Here is a 12,476-nt window from a genome sequence, read left to right on the forward strand (position 1 = left end):
AAACTGTGACAAATGGATTTTAATGTAGGCAAATGTGAGATCATCACTTTGGACCTAAAAAGGGTAAAATAGGATAGTATCTTCTAAATGGTGAAAAGCTAGAAATAGTGGAGGTCCAAAGAGACTTAGGGATCCTTGCACATTGATTCCCTGGAATCTTTTTAAAAAAGGGGGTATTAAGATAATCAGGGGAACCGATAGAGTAGATAGAGACAAATTTACAAATTGATCACATTGACCAGTGTCAGAAGAATCAGAAGGGTAACCAGTACACCTTGGTTGTGAATGACTGCTTTTCCAAATGAGGTTAAGAAGCAAACATCAGAAATTGAAAATTGGTTTGAGGAAAAAAGGATAAGATTGTCTCTGATGGAATAAAGGAGAACGGGAAAGATTCTGTCCCTTTTCTGCTGTTAAAGATTTTAGTGAACGGCCTCATTAAAAAGCTTGTGTGAAGGTTTTTGGTGCCACTGTGGCTCTTCCCACTTCCATTTTGTGTAAGAATGTTAAGTTTTGTTTCACTGAAAAAACTAATTTTTTGTTCAGTTATATTCAATATTTTTACAGCATTTGGAAAGATGCCTGTAGAAAAAAAAGCTGTAATTTAGCACGTACTATTCTGTTTTATTTTATCTGTTCTGTATTGTTTAGTCAGTAAAGCATTGATCTGAATTAAATTGGAAATATTGAGGGTTAACTAATCAATTATATGGTTAAAACCCCGACTTTCATTATGGCCACAGTGAAATTCTGGTTATTTTAAATTGTGTCGGGGTCTCTAGTTCTGAACATGAGGCTTTCACATTGAGAAAAAAGGGGGAATACATCCTAAAGTTGGAATTGAATTGGTTCACAGAATGTTTAAAGTTAAAAGTAATGTTGATTGTGATTGTTGCTGTTTTAACTGATTTTTAATCAGATGGATAAATAACATTTGGTAACATTTTTATGACTTTGTGACTCACGTTTTGAAAATTGGAACTAAAGAAAGAAAAAAGGCTTGGATTTATATAGCATCTTTCACGACCACCGGATGTCTCAAAGTGTTTTACAGCCAATGAAGTACTTTTGGAGTATAGTCACTGTTGTAATGTGGGAAACGCGGCAGCCAACTTGCGCAAAGCAAGCTCCCACAAACAGCAATGTGATAATGACCAGATTATCTGTTTTTGTTATATTGATTGAGGGATAAATATTGGCCAGGACACTGGGCATAACTCTCCTGCTCAATGGAAAAGCTGAAATTTATTTATGAATTTAATTGCATCAGGAAATGTTGTGCAAGTTTTAAAAGGTACAAAGACTGATGAAAAAAAAATGGCGTTTGGTTGTTTGGGAAATTTTTCTTAAATTTACGTGAAGCGACGCTATGGCGTCTTATAAACCTGCAAAGAAGTTAACCCTTTCTGCTGATAGCTGCTTTCTTAATTCAGCAAGGAACACTTTTTGTATTGCTGAATGTAAATTTATATGGGGAATTATTAAATTTAAGTTTCTTAATTTAAGTGGATATTTTCCCACGGTGACAGAAGGAATTATGAATTGTCAAATTAATCAATTGGGCTCTTAAGCATAGCCGCAATGGATTCTCTATTTATTTTTTCCTATAAACAGGGGACTGTGGTTTCCCATCAGGTAGATAAGGTGTTTAAGAAGTAATACGGAATGCTTGCCTTTATTAGCCGAGGCATAGAATACAAGATCTGGGGAGTTATGCTGGAACTGTATAAAACACTGGTTAGGCCACAGCTGGAGTACTGCGTGCAGTTCTGGTCACCACATTACAGGAAGGACGTGATTGCACTGGAGAGGATACAAAGGAGATTTACGAGGATGTTGCCGGGAGTGGAGAATCTTAGCTATGAGGACAGATTAGATAGGCTGGATTTGTTTTCATTGGAACAGAGGAGGCTGAGGGGAGATCCCATTGAGGTGTATAAAATTATGAGGGGCCTAGATATAGTGGATAGAAAGGGCCTATTTCCCTTAGCAGAGGGTCAACAACCAGTGGGCATAAATTTAAAGTAATTGATAGAAGGTTTAGAGGGGATTTGAGGAGAAATTTCTTCACGCAGAGGGCTGTGGGGGTCTGGAATTCACTGCCTGAAAGAGTGGTAGAGGCAGAAACCTTCACCACATTTAAAAAGTACCTGAAGTGCCGTAACCTACAGGGTTATGGACCTAGAGCTGGAAAATGGGATTAGGCTGGATAACCTCTTGTTGGCCGGCATGGACAAGATGGGCCGAAATGGCCTCCTTCCGTGCTGTAAACTTCTATGATTTCCCAGACCGTATGGAGATTGATGGCATAGCAAGAGATCCAGCAGTTTTAAGAATTTATCTTTGGCAGACATCGAATGTCGCTGTGTGGTGACAAAACTGGACTTTAGACTTTAGCCTATTGGGATTGTTTATTATTTTCACATTGCTCGAAGGGGAAGATAAAAACTTGCATCCAAACGCAATTGTTACTTTTGTCTTATTTATAAAATCACAAAGCCTGGGCATAATTTGTTTTGTGAAATTAAAATTGATTTAGATAAATTATTCAAACACTTGGGAAGGGAAATGTATCTGAAATTTATGGGGATAATCAAATTTTATTTTTGAAAATGTCCAGTTTAAGTGATTCCAGCCAAACTATATAGTCAGAAACAAGTTTTTTGGGGGAGACTGCTGTATTAAAAGGTAGCTAGCATCCCTCATCTTGCAGACTGAATTGCTCCCTGGAATATTTTGGGGAATAAAAAGTCCAATAAGAGTTTAAGCAGAATGAACTAAAATGTGTTGATAACTTGGACCAAGTGGGAATGTTTGATCAACCTGCCAAAAATATTTAAATTAACACGGCCCCAGAAAATTTGATGAAATCCGCAGCGGGGAAGCCATTCGGCCCAGGATTGCAGCGGGCCAGCGTCGATTTCCTTAACTTAAGGTTGGCTTTTTTACAACGGTACCCAAGGTCTCTCTGCGCCATTTTGAAAAAAATCATTGTTGGGGAAACTGGCATAAATGGCGCAGAATCCCTTTTCAACACAGACCAGCGCCAAAATATCTGCCACCAAAAATTCTGGCACTGACAGTCGGCGCCGGCGTCAAAACTATGTGGAAAATTTCAAAGTGGGATTAGGGGCTGGATAGCCTCTTGTTGGCCAGCATGGACGAGATGGGCCGAAATGGCCTCCTTCTGTGCTGTAAATTTGTATGATTTCCCAGACCGTATGGAGATTGACGCCAAAAAAAAAATCGCCGGCTTCCAAAAAAACAGCGCCTAGTGATGGTGAAAATTGCCCCCATTGTTCATTGGCATAAATCACCTGGGTGCAATCTGGTATTAATGTACATTCTTGTCAAAGTCAGGGAAGTGTAGCAAATTGATAAGTTGCTCTTAGAGCTGTTTGTGTCATTGCCTATACTGAACGATAATAAAACTGTATTTAATAGTCTGGCCACTATCCGAGACATTGGGACCATGCAGGGGGAGATGGGCAAAGATCTCCAGACACCCCATGATCTTTTGATAAGATCACCTGAAAGCCCGCGAATGGCTTGGATCAGATGTCATGTGTGGCATAATATTGTGTGCGCGCAAATATAAATGTGTTACGTGTGAAGTAACGAGCATGCGAGAATGCATGTTGAATTTGCTCTGAAGAACGAGTCTCACACATGCTCAGTTATCGACAACAGCACAATATAACATGGCTAATGTTGCTCTGGAGACTGAGACAACTTTTTAAATCATGAAAGCACTGACTTACTTAGTTCTTGGAAACTTTCTTTGATGGTTGACAAAAAGTGAATGGGTCAAGTGGAAAGATTGCAATCTTTTGTGGCAGTCACATGGTAAAGCATCACAAGAGTTTTTCACTTCTGCTTTCCACAACAATGTTGGGTCACTCCAAAATCAAATTTACTGTGAAGGACACTTGATCTACAACTTGAAAGGTGTATTTGTCCAGAGATTCACTGTATGTTAGTCTTTTTAATATGCATAAAGGAGTGAAAAAAGATCACTTTGATCATCAAACCTGTCGTATCATCTAGGACTTGTGTTGAACATTTTCATTTTTATCCTGCCCCAAGTAGTATACCATTCTTTTTTGAATGCTTCAACTGAATCGGAGTCAGGATTTGCTAGCTGGGTGTCTATTCATTTGTCTTTAATTTTATTTGGTCTTTCAGATGGGAATTACTTGAAATATATACGACTGCCTTCACGATTTGTGCCCCCTCTCTCACCTCAAGCTTTAACCTCTCTCCATCAGAACCTTCTTTGTCTTTCCCTATTTAATCAACACTACACTCAGTTTTCCTCTGAACTTTCTCTTGTCCCTTTGAAGATGCAAAGACATTGTCCTACCCTCTTCCTCTTCCCTACATCCTCACTGTATTGGAATCAAGACTCATTGCACCATCTCCCACTTTCCAATGACCTCAAAACTATGCAACTCATTCTCTCTCAGTCTTTCATTTCTCCATTAAAATCTCAAGCACAGCTTCACCTAATCATTGAGTTACCCAACTTCTCTTCCTGTTTCCAACTTTGGTGATGTTCTGCTTTAAGGTCTTTGACCCTTTACCTTGGTTTCTCAATTTAATACAAAAATCACTAATTGAAAAGTAGTAGTTTTGGTGTGAAGTATTAAAGCCCTTTATCTGTTCCAATGCCTTAGTTTCAAATGCTCGAGCTACCTTATCTTCCTCAGCAGAGCTCCTGATTCAGGGAGAAGCAGATGTGCTTCACTGATGCCAGGGTGGGTGACCTTTGCAGAAATTGCCTTCCAGCTACTGTTGTTCATCGCACAGTTGGTTTCTGAGATACTGATTAAGAATGGGCTCAGTGATTGAAACCTCTGCTATATATGTGAGTAATTTTAACAGCTCTGTTGGGTGGGAAACCTATGAGATCTGATGGGGCAGCAACGGCATTGGGTGGACACGCGTTTTACATCCCGCCCAATATTACTTCCCATCGACTTTAATGGAGAGTGAAATTGGGCGGGGTGTAAAACCAGCTTTGCACCTGATCTTCTAGGTTTCCCACCCAACAAGTTAAGTTAAAATTGCCCCATTATGTTGTACACAGTGTAGTCACTTTTGTAATGTAGGGAAATGTGGCAGCCAATTTACACACGGCAAGCTTCCACAAGCAGCAACTTAACAAAACCAAATAATCTGTTTCAGTGATGTTGATTGAGGGATAAATATTGCCCAGGACACTGGGGATAACTCCCCTGCTCTTGTTCGAAAAGATGGCAGCTCCGACAGGACAGCACCACACTGGAGTGTCAGCCTAGAATTTTGTGCTCAAATCTGTAGAGTGGGACTTAAACCCAGAACCCCAGTGATATCATTGTGCAAAGTCGCTGCCACGTTCCCTACATTACAACATTAAAACGTACTTAATACAAATCAGGGGGAAAGCTCTCCACAGTCTGGAGTCATACCTAGCAAAAAGATGGTTGTGGTTGTTTGGAGGCCAATCATCTCAGCCCCAGGACATCGCTGTAGGAGCTCCTCAGGGCATTGTCCTAGACCCAACCATCTTCAACTGCTTCATCAATTACCTTACCTCCATCATAAGGTCATAAGTGGGGATGTTCGCTGATGATTTCACACAGTCTTCAGTTCCATTTGCAACTTCAGATAATAAAGCAGTCTGTGCGCACATGCAGCAAGACTTGGACAACATTAAGGCTTGGGCTGATAAGTGGCAAGTAACCAGGCAATGACCATATCCAACGAGAGTCTAACCACCTACTCTTGACATTCAACGGTATTACCATCATCGGATCCCCCACCATCAACATCCTGGAGGGTCACCAGTGACCAGAAACTTAACTGGACCAACTACATAAATACTGTGGCTAAGCGAGCAGGTTGGAGGCTGGTTAATCTGTAGCGAGTGGCTCGCATCCTGACTCCACAAAGCCTTTTCACCATCTACAAGACACAAGTCTGGAGTGTGATGGAATATTCTAGAAGCTCAACACCTTTCAGGACAAAGCAGCCCACTTGATTGACACCCCATCCACCACCTTAAACATTCACTCCCTCCACCACCGGTGCACTGTGGTTGCAGTACCATCTATAAGATGTACTGCAACAACTCACCAAAGTTTCTTTGACAGCACCTCCTAAACCCGCGACCTCTAACTAGAATGACAATGGCAGCAGGCGCATGGGAACACCACCACCTGCAACTTCCCTTCCAAGTCACACACCATCCTGACTTAGAAATATAATTCTGTTCCTTCATCGTCGCTGGGTCAAAATCCTGGAACTCCCTCACTAACAGCTCTGTGCGAGCACCTTCACCACACAGACAGCAGTGGTTCAAGAAGGCGGTTCACCTCTGAAGAGCAATTAGGGATGGGCAATAAATGCTGGCCTTGGCAGCGACGCCCACAGCCCCTGAATGAATTTTTAAAAATTACTGTGAAACACTTTGGGATGCCCAGAGGTCATTAAAACTGCTATATAAATGCAAATCTTTCTTTCTTCATTCTTTCTTTCTAAGTTTACAATATAAATTTGATACAAATACATATTTTGCGCATGATAACTTCCTAAATGATTTGTATGAATGTACCCAGATTTGCAGAATCATCATCATTGGCAGTCCCTCGAAACGAGGATGACTTGCTTCCACGCCAAAAAGGGATGAGTTCACAGATGTTTCAATGAAGGACCTAATATTCCAGATCCCGAACTACATTTTGAAGGGTGGAAGATGCCTGTGTGTGGATTTTTTTAACATGTGGCCATTGTACTTGCTTGACAGAGCTAGGTCTTGGTCCAGTGGCAAGGATTACCCAAGACGACTGGAGACCTGCTCTGCTGCATGGGTTTAGTGCGCACACATATCGCTGTGTAGGCTGGCCCGTGCTGCCCCTGGGTCTTCGCCTCTTCTGGCCCCGAACTGACGCCTCTCCCGGGTCACAATCACATCCCTCTACATTCAATTGCCGCTCCTTTTTTTTTTTGAAATTCGTAGCCAATCGTTCCAATTCTTTGTCAAATCACAAACGCCAGAGGTCACCTTGGGCCCATTCAAGGATCACTCTGCGCCACTAGAGCCACTGCACCGTCCCTGGAAGTACTGCAATACCAGGTTCGTGCCATGGAGGTGGATGGGTCAGGTCCCCCACACACCTCCGTGGAGGTGGATGGGTCAAGCCACCCCACCCACGTCCTATTTCCAAAAAAGCAAGCATATACCTTCCTGATCCAGGGAGAACCACCTTGGGGTTATGGTGGTTACTCCCCTGTCAGGTCAGTTACGCATGATCTTAGCCAAAAGGCCGAGCGCCGCTCCTGATGTACCTGTCCACGCTCCAATCACCGACCTGGAACTTGATGACGTTCCTCTTTGCTGCCGACGACCTCCTGCACCACTCTTTTTTTGGGGGGGGGAGACAAAATAAACATTAGATCGAGTGCCCCCCCCGATCTGGGGGACACGCCAGAGACTTTTAACTGCCCTCTTTAAAAAAAAATGTTTTGTTGTTGTTTTTGTTTTGTTTTTACCTCCTGCACCAGCTTGCGCTGTACCTTGAAGTGGTATGCCATCACGCTGTCCAGGGGCCGCCGCTCACTGTTCCTTTTATGGCCCCGACCTGCTGCTGATGGTCTCTCGCAGGTCGGGGCCGCCACAACAATAACAACAACAATAACAAATACAACAAAGTAGCCCCCCTCCCCCACAACAAATTTAGAAAATTTTCAATAACAATAACAATAACAAATACAAGGCACCCCCTCCCCTCCCCCAAACCATCCCAACATTGAAAAACTTGATAACAACACATGTTAGCAGAAAAAGTGTAACAACATGTAGAATAGCTTCATAAATGCACTGTTCATTATTCAAAAAGTTAGAAAAGGAACCGAGGGCAATTACTCTGCCAGCAATATACATGGTCGCTTCACGATTCCAAGCCAAGCATTGGCAAACACATACCTCGGGGGTGAAGAATCCTGGGCAGTCCCCTCAAATCCGTGTCAGCGATTGGCCGAGGGGATTTTGAGGGCGATGGGGCTTTTGAGTATGGAGGCCAGTGAGTGGTCGCCTGCTGCACGAGGCCTGCTTGGCGCGCTTTGCCTGCGGGAGGCGGCGAGCGCGCGGCTTTTCGCCCGTTCAACGGCCGCTGAGAGGAAGGATGTGGAAGAGCGCGGGTAAGCGGCGGCGGGGCACCGTGTCAGGGAGGGGCTGATGGCCGCCGCTCCTCCACCTGCTGCCTGCTGTGTGGAGGGCGGCCGGCGGGAGGGAGGGAGAGGATGTGTCGTGTGTTTTTTTTGTTAAAATAAATCGCGCATTAAAAAATAATTTTAAAATAGTTAAGTGTGAAAATAATACTTTTATGTCACTCAAACCACAATGTGCATTTTGTTGACTATAAAGTATCCCAAGTTACATTTCACTGCGAAAACTACGTTAACTTCTCTTTTTTTTGAAGTCCAACGCAAGCCCATCACCTTTTCTCTGGGATAAATAACAGGCGATACTCTATTCGTTCCACTTGCTTTGAAAACATTTCTCCAATGAATATGTCCTGTACCACTGTGAACTCATTGTGGATTAACCTGTTGACATCCCCGCCCCTGCGTGGTTTAGCGCCTGGGATACCAGTTCTTCTTCCACACGTTGAGATTATTTCTCCTCTTGCCCTTTCTCATCCCACCATGTTCCTCACGCATAGCGCTGTGCTGGTGGAATGACTATTCTCACATTTTGGTTTCTCTCACTCAATCTGAATGGTTCAGCAGAGTATATGTTAATTGCAGATTGTAGCAGATCATTCATAGAAACGGAAAATAGGTGCAGGAGTTCGCCCTTCGAGCCTGCACCGCCATTCAATGAGTTCATGGCTGAACATGCAACCTCTGTACCCCATTCCTACTTTCTCGCCATACCCCCCGATGCCCCCAGTAGCAAGGACCACATCGAACTCTTTCCCCCCCCCCCCGAACACATCCAGTGAATTGGCCTTAACAACTTTCTGCGGCAGAGAATTCCACAAGTTCCCACTCTCTGGGTGAAGAAGCTTCTCATCTCGGTCCCAAATGGCCCATCCCCAGACTGTGACCCCTGGTTCTGGACCTCCCCAACATTAATAAGAACAGAAGAACATAAGAATTAGGAACAGGAGTAGGACATCTAGCCCCTCGAGCCTGCTCCGCCACCCAACAAGATCACGGCTGATCTGGCCGTGGACTCGGCTCCACTTACCCGCCCGCTCCCCATAACCCTTAATTCTCTTATTGGTTAAAAATCTATCTATCTGTGATTTGAATACATTCAATGAGCTAGCCTCAACTGCTTCCTTGGGCAGAGAATTCCACAGATTCACAACCCTCTGGGAGAAGAAATTCCTTCTCAACTCGGTTTTAAATTGGCTCCCCTGTATTTTGAGGCTGTGCCCCCTAGTTCTAGTCTCCCCGACCAGTGGAAACAACCTCTCTGCCTCTATCCTGTCTATCCCCTTCATTATTTTAAATGTTTCTATAAGATCACCCCTCATCCTTCTGAACTCCAACGAGTAAAGACCCAGTCTACTCAATCTATCATCATAAGGTAACCCCCTCATCTCCGGAATCAGCCTAATGAATTGTCTCTGTACCCCCTCCAAAGCTAGCACATCCTTCCTTAAGTAAGGTGACCAAAACTGCACGCAGTACTCCAGGTGCGGCCTAACCAATACCCTGTACCCTGCTTTTGTACTCCATCCCTCTCGCAATGAAGGCCAACATTCCATTCGCCTTCCTGATTACCTGCTGCACCTGCAAACTAACTTTTTTTGGGGATTTCATGCACAAGGAGCCTTTCCAGCGGTAGCGGGCGAAAATGGCTGACCAAGTAGAACAGAAGAAGAAAAGGACCTTCAGGAAATTCACCTACAGAGGTGTTGATCTGGATCAGCTCCTTGATATGTCCTATGAGCAGTTGATCCAATTGTATTGTGCCCGTCAGCGGAGGCGTGTGAACAGGGGTCTGCGCCGCAAACAGCAGTCCCTCCTGAAAAGGCTGCGCAAGGCCAAAAAGGAAGCTCCACCCATGGGAGAAACCAGAGGTTGTCAAGACTCACCTTCGTGACATGGTCATCCTCCCCGAGATGGTTGGCAGCATGGTTGGTGTGTACAATGGCAAAACCTTTAACCAGGTTGAAATCAAGCCTGAAATGATTGGCCATTATCTCGGTGAGTTTTCCATCACTTACAAGCCCATCAAGCACGGCAGACCTGGTATCGGTGCCACTCACTCCTCCAGGTTCATCCCTCTGAAGTAAAGAGTTTACGATGGAAACGTTGTGTAAATAAAACTTCATGCACAAGGACCCCCAGGTCCCTCTGCACTGCAGCATGTTGTACTTTCTCCCCATTCAAATAATATTCCCTTTTACTGTTTTTTTTCCCAAGGTGGATGACCTCACATTTTCCGACATTGTATTCCATCTGCCAAACCTTAGCCCATTCGCTTAACCTATCTAAATCTCTTTGCAGCCTCTCTGTGTCCTCTACACATCCCGCTTTCCCACTAATCTTTGTGTCACCTGCAAATTTTGTTACACTACACTCTGTCCCCTCTTCCAGGTCATCTATGTATATTGTAAACAGTTGTGGTCCCAGCACCGATCCCTGTGGCACACCACAAACCACCGATTTCCAACCCGACAAGGATCCATTTATCCCGACTCTCTGCTTTTTGTTAGCCAGCCAATTCTCAATCCATGCTAATACATTTCCTCTGACTCCGCGTACCTTTATCTTCTGCAGTAACCTTTTGTGTGACACCTTATCGAATGCCTTTTGGAAATCTAAATACACCACATCCATCGGTACACCTCTATCCACCATGCTCGTTATATCCTCAAAGAATTCCAGTAAATTAGTTAAACATGATTTCCCCTTCATGAAACCATGTTGCGTCTGCTTGATTGCACTATTCCTATCTAGATGTCCCGCTATTTCTTCCTTAATGATAGCTTCAAGCATTTTCCCCACTACAGATGTTAAACTAACTGGCCTATAGTTACATGCCTTTTGTCTGCCCCCTTTTTAAAACAGAGGCGTTACATTAGCTGCTTTCCAATCCGATGGCACCTCCCCAGAGTCCAGAGAATTTTGGTAGATTATAACGAATGTATCTGCTATAACTTCCGCCATCTCTTTTAATACCCTGGGATGCATTTCATCAGGACCAGGGAACTTGTCTACCTTGAGTCCCATTAGCCTGTCGAGCACTACCCCCCTAGTGATAGTGATTGTCTCAAGATCCTCCCTTCCCACATTCCCGTGACCAGCAATTTTTGGCATGGTTTTTGTGTCTTCCACTGTGAAGACCGAAGCAAAATAATTGTTTAAGGTCTCAGCCATTTCCACATTTCCCATTATTAAATCCCCTTTCTCATCTTCTAAGGGACCAACATTTACTTTAGTCACTCTTTTCCGTTTTATATATTGGTAAAAGCTTTTACTTTCTGTTTTTATGTTTTGCGCAAGTTTACATTTTTTCTTTGCTGTCGTTTAAAATTTTCCCAATCTTCTAGTTTCACACTAACCTTGGCCACCTTATACGCATTGGTTTTTATTTCCTTGGTTATCCACAGCTGGTTATCCCTTCTCTTACCGCCCTTTTTCACTGGAATATATTTTTGTTGAGCACTTTGAAAGAACTCCTTAAAAGTCCTCCACTATTCCTCAATTGTGCCACTGTTTAGTCTGTGTTTCCAGTCTACTTTAGCCAACTCTGCCCTCATCCCACTGTAGTCCCCTTTGTTTAAGCATAGTACGCTCGTTTGAGACATTACTTCCTCATCCTCAATCTGTATTACAAATTCACCATACTGTGATCACTCATTCCGAGAGGATCTTTTACTCGGAGATCGTTTATTATTCCTGTCTCATTACACAGGACCAGATCTAAGATAGTTTGCTCTCTTGTAGGTTCTGTAACATACTGTTCTAAAAAACAATCCCGTATGCATTCTATGAATTCCTCCTCAAGGCTACCCCGTGCGATTTGATTTGACCAATCGATATGTAGGTTAAAATCCCCCATGATTACTGCCGTTCCTTTTTCACATGCCTCCATTATTCCCTTGATTATTGTCCGCCCCACCGTGAACTTATTATTTGGGGGCCTGTTATCTACGCCCACCAGTGACCTTTTTCCCCTTACTATCTGTAATCTCCACCCACAGTGATTCAACATTTTGTTCATTAGAGCCAATATCGTCTCTCACAACTTCCCTGATATCATCCTTTATTAACAGAGCTACGCCACCTCCTTTCCCTTCTTGTCTATCTTTCCGAATTGTCAGATACCCCTGTATGTTTAATTCCCAGTCTTGGCCACCCTGCAACCACCTTTCTGTAATGGCCACCAAATCATACCCATTTGTAATGATTTGTGCCGTCAACTCATTTACTTTATTTCGAATGCTGCATGCGTTTAGGTAGAGTGTTTTAAT

The 12,476-nt window shown here is 43.5% G+C and overlaps 1 long non-coding RNA gene and 1 pseudogene across 1 annotated transcript in view; both read left to right on the forward strand.

Moving 5' to 3' along the window:
• The first annotated feature begins 8,108 nt into the window (after positions 1-8,108).
• The window catches only part of LOC139279732 (uncharacterized), an 87,451-nt gene continuing 83,083 nt past the window's right edge, over positions 8,109-12,476 (forward strand). The window contains exon 1 of the long non-coding RNA XR_011596517.1: positions 8,109-8,181. This is a non-coding gene — a long non-coding RNA (uncharacterized lncRNA). The remainder of the gene's footprint in view (positions 8,182-12,476) is intronic.
• On the forward strand, positions 9,815-10,326 carry LOC139279286 (small ribosomal subunit protein uS19 pseudogene; annotated as a pseudogene).

This window comes from Pristiophorus japonicus, chromosome 14 (genome assembly GCF_044704955.1).
Source record: "Pristiophorus japonicus isolate sPriJap1 chromosome 14, sPriJap1.hap1, whole genome shotgun sequence".
In the NCBI taxonomy this organism is placed as follows: domain Eukaryota; kingdom Metazoa; phylum Chordata; class Chondrichthyes; family Pristiophoridae; genus Pristiophorus; species Pristiophorus japonicus.